The sequence below is a fragment of the Phyllostomus hastatus genome, unplaced genomic scaffold, assembly GCF_019186645.2.
Source record: "Phyllostomus hastatus isolate PE091 unplaced genomic scaffold, TTU_PhHast_1.1 phas_scaffold_1674, whole genome shotgun sequence".
Lineage (NCBI taxonomy): Eukaryota > Metazoa > Chordata > Mammalia > Chiroptera > Phyllostomidae > Phyllostomus > Phyllostomus hastatus.
Genome location: NW_025334011.1, coordinates 5995197 through 6013209, shown reverse-complemented (window position 1 = coordinate 6013209; position 18013 = coordinate 5995197). Strand labels below are relative to the sequence as shown.

Here is an 18013-nt window from a genome sequence, read left to right as displayed (position 1 = left end):
CCAGCCATGGCAAGAGGCCATTCCAGGGGACCCAGCTCCAACCACCCCTCTTGCTGACTGCAGAACCATGAGCAAGCCTAATCAAAATCAAGTAAGACGGGCCCATATATGCAGAACTGCCCAGATGACCCACAGATGCCCCCAGAGTAATAATACATATCTATTGTTTTAAGACACAGATGTTTTGGAGTGGTCTGTTACACCCTAGTACAGACCTTTAGTTTTTGCCTAACACAGCCCTTCAGTTTATAAACAGAAGGCTTGAGAAGGAAAGTGATAAAACCATACACTAGTAAAGCCAGGATTAGAACTCTGGTCTTCTAATTTAGCAGTGTGATGTGCTTTCCATGAAATCATCCTGTTTTACTTCTAAGACCCTTGAAGTCTCTCAAATCAACATAAACACCAGGGTCCAATAGGAGCTAGAAGTGAAGAATGCCACATATGGGAATGTTGGACCTTTTCATAAAAGGAAATCATATAAAATACCCTATAAACTATAAAGTACTATAAAAGACAAAATATCATACTATATGCCAGAGACATGGATGAAAGTAGTTTATAAGCCTTTACTTTGTCACAAGAAAGGACTCTGGGTCAGCTTTATCGTATCTTTAGCTCAGAAAGTTCTGATGTTCACCCACACATTAACCACTCTTCAAAAAAATGGGGTGGGGATTCCAGCATAAGGAATGCTCATTAGTTTTTAGACCAACAAGAGGGTTACTCTAGAATTTGCCTTTCAAACTTGTAGTCTGACTTAAGGGACTAAAGGCTGGAAGGGCAGAGACCTTGACTTTTTCATTAGTATATTTCCACAGCCACGCAATGGGCCTGAATGAATTCCAAGCAGAGTCTCATCTTCAGGGGAACTTTAGATACAGATTCAAGCAGACAGGAGTTCTGAGAAAGAACTTTAGTCTGGCTTTAGGCTGATGCAGCAGGAAAATAAGATGTTACTTTTTAAAAGACCTACATGAAAATGAGGACAAAAAAAAGAATGAGGAAAATATTAGAATGCTTTTTTAAATGAAAAAAATATTAACTGTGTTGTGCCATGTTTAAATACAACTTCATTAAAATACTTGACCTTGTCATAATAAAAATTAAGATTTTAAATAGCCTTTGGGTTCCTTCTGTGGCAAGTTGTTACATAGCAATAAATTACATTTATGTAAGGCATTATCTCAGGTAAGATTTTTTTCCCTTTAGAACAATTTTAGTGCTTTTAGTACTAAGTTAACGCTAGTATTTTCACAAAATTAAAACCTTTCTAAATCTCTTCCTGCATCTTTCTTAACATATCATAGAATTTTTAAAGGATTAATTTTATTAATTTGTTATAAATATGGTTTCCATTCCATATGTTATATTTCTTAATCAGTACTGATTTAAACATTGCATTGCTCTAAGCATTATGAGTTATCTATGGAGTTACCAACACACCACTTTTTAAAATATCCCTTTTATAGTGTTTCAAGCATCACACAGTGCCCCACTCTCTCCTGTGGAAAATGCTGAGCATGGCGTACAAAGGTGTTTCTGCCTGCCCACCCTTGGACCCCATTTCTTCCTAAAACCATTTCTGTCTACTCTGCAACATCCTCTCTCACAGACCACTGACTTAATGTCTGTTCTCAGGAACCCTGACTTGAATTGTCCCCCTTACCCCTTCACTTTTCTATGCTCAGTGCTTCTTGGAACCCAACCCTTGTTCCGGCAAGGTGGCCAGTGTAGCCCCCACCATCCAGACGGGGAGCGCAAGAGGTTGGACGAGCAAGCAAGAACCTCTTCCTGCTGCCGTCTTCACCAGATGTGACCAGTCGCAACTCTCCTCAGATCCCTGCCCCGAACAGAGGGAGAGGAAGAGACCTTCACACTGCCGTGGTTAGACTGCAAGGAGAGCAGAAAGGAAAAAACTTCCTCTAACAGCTGAAGTGCAAACAGGAAGGCAGAATATGATTTTTGTCACTATTGGAGTTATGGAAGTCATATGTCACGTTGTGACTTGGGGCTAATTTTTCCAAAGAAGCAATAAGACACTGTAGCTCCAGAGATCAGCCCCAGTGTGGATTACATAGATTTGTGGGTTAGAACGGAAGTCTAATCTTCATTTATTATAATTTAGAATATTGTTTCCTTGGCAGGTGTGGGAGGCGGGGAGTTTAGTTTGCATTCTGAGCACCCGACAACTTTTAGAAAGTGCCCACCACTTAGAAACCAGGTCTAAATTATGATCTCTGTTAAGAAAATCATTATAAATACAGCACACTCTTAGAATAATTAGGTAACTCAATTAACTGGTACTGGGAATGTGAAAAACCTTTGACCATAAAATTTAATTAAAATGGTTTTTATTAATAGTGAGAAATACTATATAGCTTTTTATAATAGTAATGAGAAAAAGACAAAATTTTCAAAGAATAAGAAATACATTATTATGTCAGGGTGTACATCTATATAAACAAGGGTCTATACCCTTAAATTGACTCATAAAAACATGAATAAAAACAGAATGGAGAAATGTGAGTAAAATGCTTTTCATAAGAACTGGGCAATGTACCAAGCGTCTCCATTAAAAGAATGGTGTCTTTACCATATTTCCCATCATCTGAGGTTCGGGTGTGTTCTTCCAGAGACATCAGGAAGTAGAATGGTGACAAGTATGTGTCACCTGCCCGTTGCTTCTGGTTTAATTCCACTGCAAGTACGGAGCTCAGAGCTCACATGCTCAGATCTCAAAAACACTGGAGAGAAGGGCTTGTCCCACAAAATGTTCTCCAGCAGTTAGCTATAAAACAACTGGACTACTTCTCAGCTTTCTCCTTTCTTAGGTAATTCCATTTTATTGGTTTCTCCGGTTCAGGATGGTTTACACTGACACAGCAAGGAACTAAAACCATGTCTAACACTACACCTTCCCTTCAGGAAAAGCAGCTTCGCACTTCAGGACCAGCCAGCTCCCGAAAGACTCTTCTGACAGATCGCCTCAGGAGAAATAACTTGGGTTTCCAAAGTCATCAGATCAAAGCAAAACATTCACCTAACAGGCAGTGACAGAAATGGAATAAATGTAACAACAATGTCAATGGCAGCCAGACAAAATTTACAAGATCCTCTTCACTGAAAACCGTACAGCAGAGATAGATTTGTGTTTTTGCAATCATTGAAGAGGACATTTTCCTCAAATGGAACCCATCACACTCCATCTTCATGTACGGCATGAAATGCTGCTTTCTGGTTCCTCAGACAGGACAGTGGGCACTCAACAACACACGCTTCCTACGGTGCCAGAAAACAGCAATTCTAAATCTGAGAAATAGTTTTTGTGGTGCCATTCCTTCTGTCTCTTCCCACTTCAAACCAATTGTTTTCTGGGAGAGTGAATAACAAGGTGAAGGACATGACCATAAATTTCTGCTGATGCAGGTCATCGTCCGAAGTTAGTGCTGTATCCCATCTCTGCTGCCTGAAAAACATTTTCCTTACAGATTTTGTTTAGGCATAGGAGTAAAGCCTGCTTTTACTCCTTCCAACAAAAAGTCAAAGTGAACAGCAGGAAATAAAATTACAAGACCAGAGACATATTAAGAAGAAAGTTTATTTCCATAATAAATTAGTAGTTTGCATATCTATTGGCCTCAACTTGATACTTACGCTTTTCTACATTCAGTTACCAAGATGTGGAAAATGTGTGGAGCTGGGTATTGGAATATGGATGACTAACTTCATCTTCATCAAATTCATTCATGGAAGACAAAGTCTTTGGGCATCTTTCTACCAACAGTCTCAATTATCACTTCAAATTTTTTACTTCTGTTTTACCCTGCAAGGTAGATGACAAAGAGAAGGCTCCTCATTTTATAGCTGAAGATCTATGGTACTAGATGAAATCATCATTTGAGAATTAATATGAAAGCATTTTCCAGGACAGAGTTTTGCAGCCTTACTCCCAACAGATAAAGACTTTTCCAACATACTCCCAGTAAAAACACCAAGATTTTCTTAGGCAAAAAATTAATTGTAAAAAGTAAATAATATAACACTAAGTAACCTTCATCTAGAAGTAATAAAAATAGGTAATACTTAACTAAGTTTTTATTCTGCCCTGTCTAGATTACTTAATTTAATCACAAAAACAATCATCTAAGGTAAGCACTATAATGATTCTCCTGTCACAGGTGAGAAGATCAAGGCACAGAACAGCTCTGGCTCACCCAGGTCGCACGGCTTATATGTGACAGGGTCAGAATTCCAACCCAGACCACACTGTGTACAGTAATGTAAAATAATAAAGTAGAGTTTATTTATGTATACTGGCTCACTAATATAATCTATGGATTAGAGAGCTGGAAAAGATAAATTCTCATAAAAAATATGATTAGTTCTTTGAATTAGAATAATCATATTTCTTTGCTTATAAAACACCTTTTTTTAAGATCTTTAAATGGCTTAATGCTTGCACCTGGGTAATAAAATAAGCCATTAAAAGATATTAGAAATGGTGCTGTATAAAAAAAAATATCCTAACTAAAAGAAATAAATGCTACTTCATTGTTTTATATTATAATACATGGATATTTAGCATTATTGATATTACCAGAATTATTACAAACTTTTAAAACTTCATCATTTTGTCTACCCTTGATTTTAGTGACTCACTGGGAACAGCATACTCCCAAGCCTGCATGAGCAAAGGAAGCAGCCAGGGCCTCAGGACGCGGCACGGTGGCAGCCACAGCAAACTGCAGTGCACACACCCCACTTAATGATCACAACTTCTTAAACGCAGCCAGAGAATTCTTGCCATGGGAATACAGGCTCCAAGTCCTCAAACCTTACCATTATTCGAGAAGTTAGAAAGTCAGATTTTCCTATGAAATCTCCATATTTGATATGTTGGCAATAGACTCAACTTTCTAAACACACCATAGAGACAAATAAAACTTGTGTGTAGGCTGTATTTGACGTATTAAGGCCTACTGTCCTTTAGCTTGCAACTCCTAGAACTGCCGTGTTCTCACTAAGGGAAACGTTTAAAGCACAGCTCTATTGCGTTCGGTGGAGATGCAGCCACATTACTCAGGCTTTCTTCGTCTATCCTTGCCTTCTTCCTTATTAAAAATTTACCCATGGGTAAATTAAAAACTATAAAATCACACATCACAAGCACTATAAATAAATGGTAATCATCACACTAATTAATAGTAATAGGTACCTGCTCTGAGCTATAGAGTTGATAAGACAGGTTGGAGATAATGTGGGATCCCTACAGCATTCTTTCTCCCACAGGAGGGAACACTTTACATGGTTATGAGAGACAGTAATAGTGCAGGAATAATCATGAATTAGTTCCAAATTATTTTTAAAGGTAAATTATACCAAAAATCCATAATATTAATCATTACTGCAAACATAAAGCCATGATCCACACGACCCAGAATAATGTCACAGCTAAAACTCAGAGCCCAAAACAGAATTCCCATTTTCTCTTGCATCTCTCACCACCATTTAAGGAGTTCCAGGACAGCACCCAGAGCAACACTCAAGCTCTGTCTTACATTATTCGTAAACACCAAACAACTGCAGGGGCCCCTCACCGGCCCACTCCATGGGAACCCTCTCGCTTACCCATACCATCCCCTTTTCCATCTGCTTTTCTAGGCCATTTCTCTGAACTGTTCAGGCCCAGCCTTCATACTCCCCTAACATCAGGTCCCCCTCCAATGAAGCCTACAAGGACTTGGTTGCTATTCCAATTTGATTGTTTTTCTCTCAAAAAATTCATTCACTGAGTTCCACGCTTTCTCAGAAAGTGGGGACCCTGAGAATCTGTGAGCACCCCCATCCTGGTAAGTTCTGTCCCATCATATTAGCATCAAATGGGTGTGACACACTGTACTGCTGACCAAATGCTGTGATATGTGATTGAGAAGTGCTGCCCTAGATGTCGAAGAGCCCTTGCTACTGTCTGGTTCAAGGGCTATGTACTTAAACTATCCCACACACGGTTTACGGATTCCAATCACTGTTCATAGTTACGCATCATCACTACTAGATGCACAAGGCCAAAACACAGTGATCATAACTTTAACACCACAACAACACAACAGCCATTCTTCAGTAAGAGATTTCAAAAAATGAAACCGTAATGGCACAGCTAAACGAACACGAGAGTCCAACAACCAGCCTGCTTTGGGACATGAGGCTATGTAAGGTACAATAAACAAGACTTAGTTTTGCCACAGAGAACCAAGATCAAAGAACCCACATGCCATTTGTCTTGAGCACAGTATATATTGCAGCAAGCCTGCAATATCACATAACACGTGATATATTTTCAAGGTGAAATAAAAATATTTTGGTTGTTGACTACAATATGCACAGGGGCATTTAATTCACCGCATGTGGCTGGAGGTCCATAGCTGGTGATAGACTCTTCACTCTGCAGAGCTTAAAGGAGACACAGCCACAGAGCAATCAGAGCCAAGAGCCATGGGAAAGGCCAATCTGGAAGGGGTTGCTGGGTCTCAGAGGTTAGAAAAGAGAGAGCGTGGGCACCCCGAACTTGTGGCAGCAGCAGAACTGAGAAGGCACAGGCAGGAGATGAACACTGCATTGCTGAAAACCGGCAGCGGGTCCTCCACGCCATCCTTCAGGAACTGAAGCAGTGAGAGGGAGCTGCCACAGTGGGACCTTGGGGGAAAACAGCTGAGCTAAACCTACTTTTCTCCTGGGCTGCAAAAGTGATTGTTAGACATTTCTCACTAATGGGGTAACATTTAGAATTAGTCGATTCAATTCAGTCATCTCAAAGGACTCCTTGAAACAGGTCATTTTTCAGACTGCCGAAGCTTACCTGGAGACAGGGCCTCGTTTAGGTAATGGAAAAACAACTGCTTCTTTACAGAATGTTACACACAAACCAAATTCAAGTACTCATAGTAAAAAAAAATCACCCTCCCCACCCACTGGGTGGGCATCATTGTCTCCCCATTGTCAGGGGAGCTTGGCTGTGGCCACCAGAGTCATTCACAAAATGAAGCAGTGGAAGCAAATTGAGTTGACTGACTTTTTCCATATGAGCCCTGCTGAAGATCCAGAAAGAAAACATATTTGAGTTTTAAGCCACCACTATAGAGGTTGTCAAAAAGGTAAACAGTGATATCAAAAAAGATGAAGACTTTGAGTTCAAAGAACACTCAAGTTCAGATATGGACATAAAAGCTTTGTAAATGTTTTACACCTGCTGAGCACACAAAAGTGAACCTGAGAAATCGTTCACGAACATCCACTGCTTTTCAATTAAGTCCCATCCTACAAAATGAGAGTCTTCCACTTCCACCCTTTGAATGCTGCCAGTAAAAAATTATTTGGAATCAAGCTTTAACTAAGATTCCAAGAGCCCAGAAACAGCCGAAGGCAAAGAACCATGGACTCTATTTTAGAACTGGTCAGCCAGCAACAGCATAATGAGCACAAAGGGAGAGATCACCACATGAAAGAATTACGTTGTTTGCTGTTTTGTATGTATTTTTTTTTTAACTCTAGCTGCTTGGCAACTCTCCTAGATCACAGCTTGGGGAAAGAAATGTATCTCCCTGATGAAAAATGAGCTAACAGAGATCCCATTGATGGGCCACTCACCAGCTCTGTACCAGTCCATGGGTTTCGCCCTACACAAGAAACTCAAGCAAGCTGATTTCCTGAACAGAGAGAAAAGAGAGGAGGAAGCTGGGGAAAGTAAGCCAGGTATGTTTGCTCAGATATAAAAGATACCATAGTACAAGCAGAATAACATTTCATCCTGGCCACACGAAGCATGGTGTTTAAAATGTATAATTGAGCTTTCTTCTTTACTGTTTGCTCTTCACAGTGGGTTATAAATAAGCTCCTAGAATGCCAAGTGTTTCTATATTAAAAAAAGCAAGTGACTGTATCATCCATTAACTTGAAGAAAAGGTCACAGCAGAAATAATAGTTTTGAAAAATAACTTTGCTTTCTAACTATAATCTCCACCTCAGATTTTGTTTTCTTTCCATTACAGCACAATTTAAACTATTGACTTTACTCGTGGTAACGTGCAAAGAGTAAAATTAGATCAGTTTAATTTTCTCATTTTTCAGTTTGTTTTCAACAACAATAACTATCTTGTTCTTATAGTAAACACATGGCAAAATGTTTTTGTTCAGAGGCTATGGTCCCAGTTTAAAACTAAAGCAATCCACAGGGAGGTTCTTAACCAATGGCACATCATCTTAGGGAGGTTCCCCATCAGCCTATCAATGTGCACCAAGAACCTACCAGAAGTCAGACCCTGTCCTAGGCGACATGGATACAAGACAAACATGCCATGGCCTCAAGTTTGTATAGTTTAATGCAGCTACCTCAATCAGTGTTTTATTAATTGTATGACAATTATAGAGAAGTGATATGAACAACCAAACAATCCAGTGCCTCATCCAAAAAATAATGGAAAATATTAGAAGGACACTGTCACACAGGGTCACCTTTGTTACCCTACTACCTCTGTGCCCCCCTGGGCCAGGAAGATGGTAGAAGGAAGCACATCAGACCCCAGAGTAGAGAAGACCCAAAGACAAAATCAATTATCTGCTGCTAGATATTCAAGGACTGAGTATATTTAATCTCCTAGGTAAACACTCTTAGTATATGGAACTGTGATAAAAACTCTCAAGATAATTTTGTTTTGTTTGCTTTTAATTACCCAACTGCTAAGATTTCCACTTTGCTTACTTTTGCATTTTTTCCCTCCAGGGATTGAAAGTGGATTTTCTTAGTTTTGTGTGTTTTTTAAATATTAACAATGAGAATAATTTAAAATGGTGATGAGAATAATTACATAAATGCAATTAAAATAGGATTAAAAAGAATTTTAATACTTTCTGACCCTTCCAATGTCAACCAAATTTCTTTAAACCTACATTAGGTGTGGAGCAAGCACAGGGGTTCTAAAGCTGGGCCCCACAGCGGCACATGTGGCCAGCTTGTAAAGCTGAGTGATGGGCACATGAGAGTTCCTTATAATGCTCTTTTTCATTTTAAGAATTTTCACAAAATCCCATGATAAAAAAGATTTTCAGTGGGCTTTAGGCAAACAGATCAAGGTTATATTAAGCAAGTTCCTAAACTCCACTAAGTCTGAATTTCTTCTTTTTTACATAAGATAATACAATTCCCTCTAACGTGTACATCATTATTTCCAAGAGAATAAGGAGATCAAGAGAAATTGTGGGTAAAATTATTGTTCATGTGTTTCCATGAAGCATAACTCATGAATCTCAATGGTTAAGGGGTTTCATCTCTGAATATAAAGGGAATGCCACATATTAACTACACGCATATGTATGAGTTGCTCAGCCTTATGAAATAGGGATAAGAAAAAAATCCCACAAATTAAAAGTGGCTGTGATGAAGTCAAATTATAGTGAACAATCTACAATTCAAATTTGTAAGGATAGATAAATTTTTACTGAACAAAAGACTAAAAAATTTACAGAGGTTTCTTAAGTAAATAATTTGATCTAGTTGGACGAGAGGTCTTGAAAGAACACTGGACCCATAAACTTTGGTTGACCATCACTGGGTAAATGTCAAATCAATGTTATGAAGAAAATTGGTTTACAGAATATGAAAGGGGAAGAATTATAAAATGTAAAGTAGATTCATGAAATATTAGAAATTTGTTAAATTATTGCATGTTCTGCTCTCAAGATTACCAAGAAGCAAAATATACTTTGAAGAATACAGTGTGAGTCTCTTGCATTGCTTTACTCCTCCTTTTCTATGATTTTAGAAGTTAATAGCACCTCCTCATATCAGACGAGGAGGAGGACAATCTGATGAAATATATAGTCTTCATCACCTGACAAGTGCTAAATATTCTAAATATATTTGAGTTTTGTTGAGCAGTAAGAGGAAAGGGCCATCTATTTTTCATTTCACAGAGTGCTTTGGCAAACAATGCTGAAAGCATCCAATAAGAATTTAAGGGACTAGACAGAAGGCAACGCAGGTAATCAGTTTGCTAACAAGCTGAAGTCTCGCTAGTTTCAGAGCATGCCTGATTCAGTTCAGCTCCACAAAAACGTACAGAACCCTGCTCTACTCTGAGCACCATTCTGGATCCCAGAGATTCAGAGAGGAACATGCAGACATAGGCCCTGTTCACACAGAACTCTCAGTCTAGGAGATATTAACACTGGACATTCCCAGAACACAAAGTGTGGACAAGGAGGCATAGCTGAAATTAAGGCTGGAAGGCAAGCAGAAGGTTTTGTATGCCACTGGCAAAACCCTCTAGGGATATGACCAGTCTTCAGGTTAGAAAGATGATTGTAGCACCAGAGTAGAAGAACCTACAAGATGGATATGAGGGAGGTAAGAACACCAATGGAACAGGGAGAGCTGTTAAGCTATAACAACAATCCAGGCAAGCAATAATGAAGGCTCAAGTTTACGGTGGGTCACTGAGGAGAGAAAGAAAGTGTTACAGAACAGACAACAAGGGGGGCCTGGGAGGATATACTATTATTTAAAAGAGGGCCCCAGGTCCGTTATGTCCGCTGCCAGAGGAAAGACGTCTCTCAATGCCAGAGATTCATGAAAAGGAAAGGAAATGTTTATTTAATGCTATACAAACTTCAAGTAGTGACCTAATGTCTTCATCAAAAATCCTAAAGTCCCTTAAAACACCCACAAACAGACACAGTCCTTCCTTCCTTCCCCCTTTGCCCAGTCCAGAGTACTGTATCTCAGGAAAGGAAATAGAAGTCCATGGCTCAGGCAGTCCTCTGGTTCTCCCTCTCAGGGCTGCGGGAAGGGAGAGTCCCCACTCTGTCCAAAGCCGCGTGGTTCTCTCTCCAATGGCTGTGATCCTCTCTGCACCTCCACAGCCACATGGTTCTCTCCCTCTCAGGGCTGCGCATGGCTCTCCTTCCTAAGGCAGCATGGTTCTCTCCTTCTCTCAGGACTGTGCATGGCTCTCCTTCTCAGGGCTGCGCATGGCTCTCTCTACAATGGCTGAGGTCCTCCCCATTCTGCTAAAGCTGCATGGTTCTCTCTCCTAAAGCAGCATGGTTCTCTCTCCTTTCAATGGCCGCCAAGTCTGGGTTTTAAATCCCCGCGGCCAATCTTCCTCTGCAGCCTCATTTCCGACTCCTCCCACACTCGGCTTCACATGCCAGAACTCGTATCCTTCCAGCTTTACTGGGCTGCCATCATGAGTCTGGGCAGGCTTGGCCCCATGTCATGGAGCCAATCATCTCCAAGCTCCCACGCAGGTGCTGTTCCTCGGGGAACCTGCCCCCAGTCACGTCTTGATGGGGAAGTTACTTCCATTCCCCTGGCTCAGAAATGATCACAGCTATTTAACATATCTAAGCGACCAGCCAAAGGCTATAGGTATGTTAAATGACCAAGCCAGAGGGTAGCTGCAAGGCTGTTGCTATGCAAAACAGATCTCAATGGCCCTGCTCCATTTGTCCCTTCCCCCAACCCACACGTGGCGGGGTGGGGGGGGGGGGGTGGAGACATCTTAAAATCTCCTGGACACCTTAAGTTCTGGACCCCATTTCAAATGCCCATTTGGGGTCCCCCATCTTGGCTGCACCCTGTAACAAAAGGAGTGTCCCTGTGCTATATTTAGGCAATAAAGTGAGTAGGACTAGTAGACTTGTGCAACATGATGACAAGTACTGAGACCGATTTCCCTGGAAAATGTCTCATCAACTTACAGTCATGTCAAATACAATGCATTATCACTGAGAACCAGATTTACATACAACCAAAGGGTAAATTATTTATTCCCACTGGTTCTTTGGCACACAGAAAGACCTTGACAAATGTCTGTTGATTGAGTCGATGAAGTCTCCAAAACTGAATCTGTTATTATCTGTGAGATATCAACTGTGGGCCACTCTTGATCAATCAACAAATATTAACAAAAGGTTTATATACAAAGAACAGGTCTGTGTGATATAAGGGACATGCAAAAAAAAAGTGCAAGAGAAGGGTTTTGAATTCAAAATGCTTGTCAGTAGGCCTGAACAATTAGGCTTAAATCAAAGCATATACTCAATTTAAAACCAGCAAGTTTTTAACCTCCCTCAGAGCCTGGAATAAGCAATTCAGAGTGCTGAACAAGGGCATGCAGGTAAAGAGCTCAACCTGACCCCCATATGTTCAGTTACTGTAAGCCATTCAGTGTCCTTCTTGCACCTCAGTCTTTTCTGTGAAGGGGGTGGGGTGGGGGGAGGGCAGAGCGGAGATGCCCTGAGCAGTGCCCTGCCTCTCAAGAAGCCACACAAAGGGTAGCACTCCAAACACACACAAATTCGTAAGAAAAGATACCAATTTAAATGTGTAAACAGATTTCAACCTTTCTTAATGGCAACACCAACACTCATTTCTCTAAAATATAGCATACTAGTACAATGAATTAGAACGTCACATGAGCACCGTGACTATTGATCTAGTTTCGGGGCTATCTCTTAGAATCAGTCCTTTCAGGGACACATGGTCATAAACTAAGGGGAGGGTGGTAATGGGAGGGAAGTGGGGAGGGTAGGAAGGGGGACTGGATTGGGAGTAAAAAGGAGAAAACTATTTGAACAATGATTTAAATAAAAAAATAAAAATAAAAGAATCAGTCCTTTCAGAACATGAGTTCACCAATGAGATTTCTTCCATCTCCAAATAAAGAATATTACTTTTTTAAAGCTAAGGCACTACCTTAAAAATTAATATATCTCTACTCTGGTTTCTGTTCAGATCATATAAATCTTTCATCTTTTACTAAAGATCTCTGTTGAGAGAAACAATTCTGAGTGTTCACTCAATTTTTTGAGGCCTTGCTTGGGCGAGGCTAAGATCAATGGTATGAAAAAAAATTAATATACCTTCCCAACAAAAAGTAAGAGCTCTTGAAAGTTCTGTTCAGCCGTTAGGCCTTAGCAGCTCTTCTGGTTATACAAGAAAGATAAGAAACATGACGGCTTTAGAAATCCCTAGCTCTAGGGAGCCACAGAAAGCATCTCGGTATTAGCTATTCTTCCATGTTCTTGATGCTCCCTATTAGAAGAGAATTGCAACTGAAAGCTTTTTCTTTTAAGTCTGCATTACACCTTGAGGAATGTGTATTTTTAAGAAAATGTCTTACTCTTTCAAAGGCAGGTCGGTAATAGCACATTTTCAGAAACCTCGTGTTATTTATCTTTTGTACTTGGGACAAGCCCATGATCTGCATCTTCCCTTAGCCCTGCCTTGAGAGCACAGAAGGTTCCCTGCCAAAATAACAGGTTTCACTACCCTGAAGCACATCGTCTTCCTCAAATAACACCTTTTGCAGAAGGTGAGGCAGACGACTTCACAGATTTTTAATACCTAGCTAGAAGAACAAAAGTGAGGGTCCCCTGAGGGGTGGAATGCAGTTGGTTCTGTTCCCTATTGTATTCCCATGACCTAGAACTCTGACCGGCACACAGTAAGTGATCGATAAATACCTTCGAATGGAGCATGCTATTTCAATGTGGGAAAATGGGAGTGTTTCATCCATAACAAAACTTCAAGGTGTAAGAGAGGTGTTAAAGGAAGGTTCCATAAAAGTTGGCTCTGGCTTGAACATAAATCCCATCTTCAAAACCTTAAATAATTACAGTATGAGTCAATGTTTGTGAGTCCTGTATTTCTTTAGTTATAAAAACCTTGTTCGCAAAGCTGAAAAATTACAGATGGTTTGGAGCATGCTTTTCTCCCACACCCCCATCCCCCCTAGACAGCCCTGCACAACCAAACTCAGTCAATACTGCAAGGCTGGCCTTGGCCTTTGGCATAAGACAATCATATACAAAAGGAAATAAAAATGCTCTGAGCAGTGGGTGTCCCCAAGATAAACAATGTTTAAAAGGCTTCGACAAGAAGCCCAATGGTGATATGCAAACATCCTTTCTGCATTCACAGCATAAATCATTTCCCAAGAGGGCTGGGTCTCAGGGTTCTAGTTAATCTTTGGCTGCAGTAAACACTGAAAGCAATCAATCTCAGAGGCTTTGGAATTTGTATAAAGACTTACTGCCCTTACAAGCTAGTTTCTCCAGTCTGGATACTTTTAACTTGTCCTTTAGCCACTAAAAGTTAAACTGAAGTGATCTATCAACTAGCAGGCTGCCCTTCAATCCCACAAAGTAAAAATAGGCCCTTTTAAAAAAGGACAAAGAGAAGATGCTTCCTCTTTGAAATTGTAGACAAGGCTGATAATTACTTCTAAATACTATTAGGAACCCTGTCTAATACTATTTTAAAACAAAGAAAGATAAAATAATAACATCTTGGTTGGCATGAAATGCTATCTAGCTGTTTTTCAGTCTGTGTTCTACAAAGTTACCAGGCAATGGAAATTGTTGGGGTAAAACAAACAGATCCCCAGCCCAACACAAAACCCTGCAGCTACACTTTTATCTCTTTTATATACTGGGATTTGTAAAAGAGATTTCATTTGAAAAAATAGATTCCTTGCTAAAAGAAGTTTGAAAACTATTTATCTTGTCCAAAGTTTAGCACTCTTGCTTGAAGGTAAGCTAAAACTGACATTTAAATTTCCTTTGGGGAATCTGTGGGCTCTTCACGAGATGGGCTTTTCAAGTCCTGAGACTGTCCTCCTCTCTGGGAAAACACACAAAGCTAGTGGAATCGGCCCCTGTGCTAATGTGACTTGAAGAAAGTGAGCAGCATTACTGACCTTGAAATTCTGACAGCACAGTACCTTGATTTTCTGCTTCGTTATGTCCAATCTGTGCATTTGCTACTGATGTGTCCAACTTCCCACTCACTTTTCCACACCCCACTGCCCCTTGCAGCCACCTTGGCAGCTCTGACTTCGGCAAACACAAAACACCTCTCCGCAGACACAGAGAGGTGGAAGGGAGGTGTGGATGGTGACAGGTGACCGGTTTGCTTTCTCCAGGATGAAAATTGAACCCCCTCCAGGAGACACATGCCTCGAATGTGAGATTGACTCAAGGCCTGTCTTGAGATATATTGACTGAGGAACAGAGAAAGGATATGAGAAAAATCTAATATAATGGAATATCTCTAACATGAGGACTACCTAGCCATGCTTGAAAAGAATGAGTTCGCCCTATGTGGTAATGCAAACAGATCTCCAAAATATGTTATTAAGTGGAAAAGTAAAGAACTGTTATGTATATTATACTCCCATTCAAGAAAATATATATGTACACATACACATGTGTGTTCACATGGAAAATGTCTAGAAGAAAACCCAGGAATGAACAGGAAGTGTTTCCTGTAAAGAGTGAGATGGCAGGGGGTCTACAGTGCATTGTATCACCTTTTGATTCTGTCTGAACTTTTTACTGTGCGTATATATTGACCTCATAATTTTTTAAATATATCTGAAGGATATAAAATACTGAAAAAAGTTAACTGCTCAGAAACAAAATTTAAAGAGGAGAAGGAGGCCCTGGCCAGGTAGCCTAGTAGGTTAGAGTGCCAAGGTTGGGGGTTGGATCCCCAGTCAAGGCACATAAAAGAAGCAACCAATGAATGCATAAGTAAGTGGAACAACAAATCAATGTTTCTCTCTCTCTCTCTTTCCCTCCCACCCCTCCCCCCACTCTCTCTCTCTCAACTCAATCAATAAAATTTCTTTTAAAAAAGAAGTAGAAGGAAGCAGTAACACAGTCCAAAGCCAGATCTTGAAAAGCCAACTTCATATTTGTTGCCAAAGATGCTTAGACCCTTAACCAAAACATGGCCTTTGCTGTGGGCCTCTCACTCCGCCAGCTCTGCCCCAACTCCGCCATTTGCAGGATCATGCTGTTCCCAGTCACTATCTACTCAAAGGTTTCAGGGAAAGACAAAATACAAAAGGTCAATGGATTCCAAATCTGGAGCTTTACGCAGCATGTAAAGAAACAGCAATATCAGAATGGCTCTCCCCATAGATACAGTATGATTTATGTTCTTTGAGAGTTTTAAAAGACTATTTCTGCAGCCTATATTTCAAACTAAGCCAGTATTATTCACAAAAGTGGGCCGCTTCTGCTGCCAGTCATGAAAAAGCCTCATTTTCACTTGATGAAACACAAATCACGTGGATTTTGCTGGTGCATGTCTTCCTACACTTTCAAGCATCTTCCAAAAACATTGTGTGTTCATGGTCACTATAACTTGCAACAATAAGCACTACTGAGAACAAAAGGATGGATCGTGTTAAGGATGAAATCAAAAGAGGTTGAGTATCTGGTCAAATTACTGAGTATCAGGGGCTATGTTCCCGCAATACGCAGTGCTGATCACCAGAATGCTTAACACAGAGGAACTTGATGCTTAAGATGCATTTTGAAATAAATAATTAAGGACACAAATACATAATTTATAGCTCTGTAGCGCAAGAAAATCGAAGTGTTAATTTAGAAACTCAAAAATAGTTACTAAATCTCAATTCACTTATTTTTTTTTAATTTTCCTACATAATTTCAACAAACTTGTTTCAAAAACCCTTTGGGAGTCCATCTTTTCTCTTCTAGGCTGAGACTGACTAGAAAACATTAAAGAATGCAATCATTTTATTACACTGAGTTGTTTTATTACACAATGTTTTTTAGCTGAAATTTATGTGCAGATCTATTTTCTTGAGCTTCACTAGTTAATAGCTTTGTTGCCTCAGACAAGTAACAGGCTTTCTCAAGTTTCATTTCTTCATCAACACACTTAAAAAAATGAATCAGATGGTCACTACCCTATTTTCATCTCTGAAAGTCTACGATTCTAAGTGTCTCCATTAGCATACTACTCACCATTGGAAAATGAAGTCATTTCTCTATTCTTTTAAAGAAACAAATCTAAAATTCCAAACTACTTAGTTTCTAAAAGCTGTTCACGTGCTTTGTAGAAGAGAAGGTCTTGAGATTTAGAATGAAGAAATAACATTTCATTACGTATACACGAGGTAACTGCTTTTAATTTTTTATTATTCCCAAGGTCACTTCCAGACTAGACTATCTCCACAGAACAGGTTAAGAAAATTCTTATGAAGAACAATTCAATTTAAACTAAGTTTCAGGAAAGTACCACAAAATCAGGTTACCAAACAGTGCAGCAGTCAAATTCTCAATCAAATGCTTGGCTTTCCTCAGACGTAGTCTCATGATGCAATGTAGTACCCAAGGATCCAAAAAAACTTACACTAAACACCTACATATGGACAAAAGTAGCTTGTATTAACATTATCCCACTTAACGCTGTCCTCATAGTAACTCTGTAAGACACATATCCTCTCCCAATTTTAAACACAAGGAAACTGAAACCAAGAGACATTATTTAGCAAACATCACATCGCTAAAAAAGGGCAAAATTGGAACATGAGCTCGAAATCTTTGTCTGACATTCTCCACTCTCCTTCCAAAGCTTCTACTTGCCATTAGTAGACTCCCTCCTCAGAGCCAGGTCTAAGGCCTTTACCTGTGTTATGACATTTAAACTAATGTGTGGTAAGTGGCATTATTCTCTCCATTTTGTAGATGGGGAAATGGAGACTCAGAGTGGAGACATGACATAATGGCAGAGTTGGCATGAGAGCCCGGTCTGACTGACTCCAAGCCCCTGTGATGTACCATTATGGAATATGACGTCCCTGCCAAGAACTTGGCTCCAAAACTGCTCATTCATTGTGTGTGCAAAATTACTCTGTCAACTCACAATGCATTTCCTTCTTTAGAATGGGGATCACATTTTTATAGGACTGTAATTGGTGCAAATTGACAAAAATCCTACCTTGTTCACCTTTTGTTCCAAGGGAACCAAAACAATGCTACATAATAGTGGTCAATTAATCTGTGTTGAAGGAATTAACAATTAATACAGACCTGCAACACTTTAAGCCCCAAGTCACAATTGTCTACTAAAAAAGTTACCCTGCTCTGGGCATTGAAAGAAAGAAAGAATGAGTGAGTGAATAAATGACTGAAC

The 18013-nt window shown here is 39.8% G+C and overlaps 1 protein-coding gene and 1 non-coding gene across 6 annotated transcripts in view; one reads left to right on the top strand and one right to left on the bottom strand.

The window, feature by feature from the left end:
• Positions 1-18013, bottom strand: part of FRAS1 (Fraser extracellular matrix complex subunit 1) — a 428720-nt gene that overhangs the window by 337065 nt on the left and 73642 nt on the right. The window lies entirely within an intron of this gene.
• Positions 12774-12889, top strand: LOC123831368. The gene has a single exon (XR_006787891.1). It is a non-coding gene; the product is annotated as a U5 spliceosomal RNA (small nuclear RNA).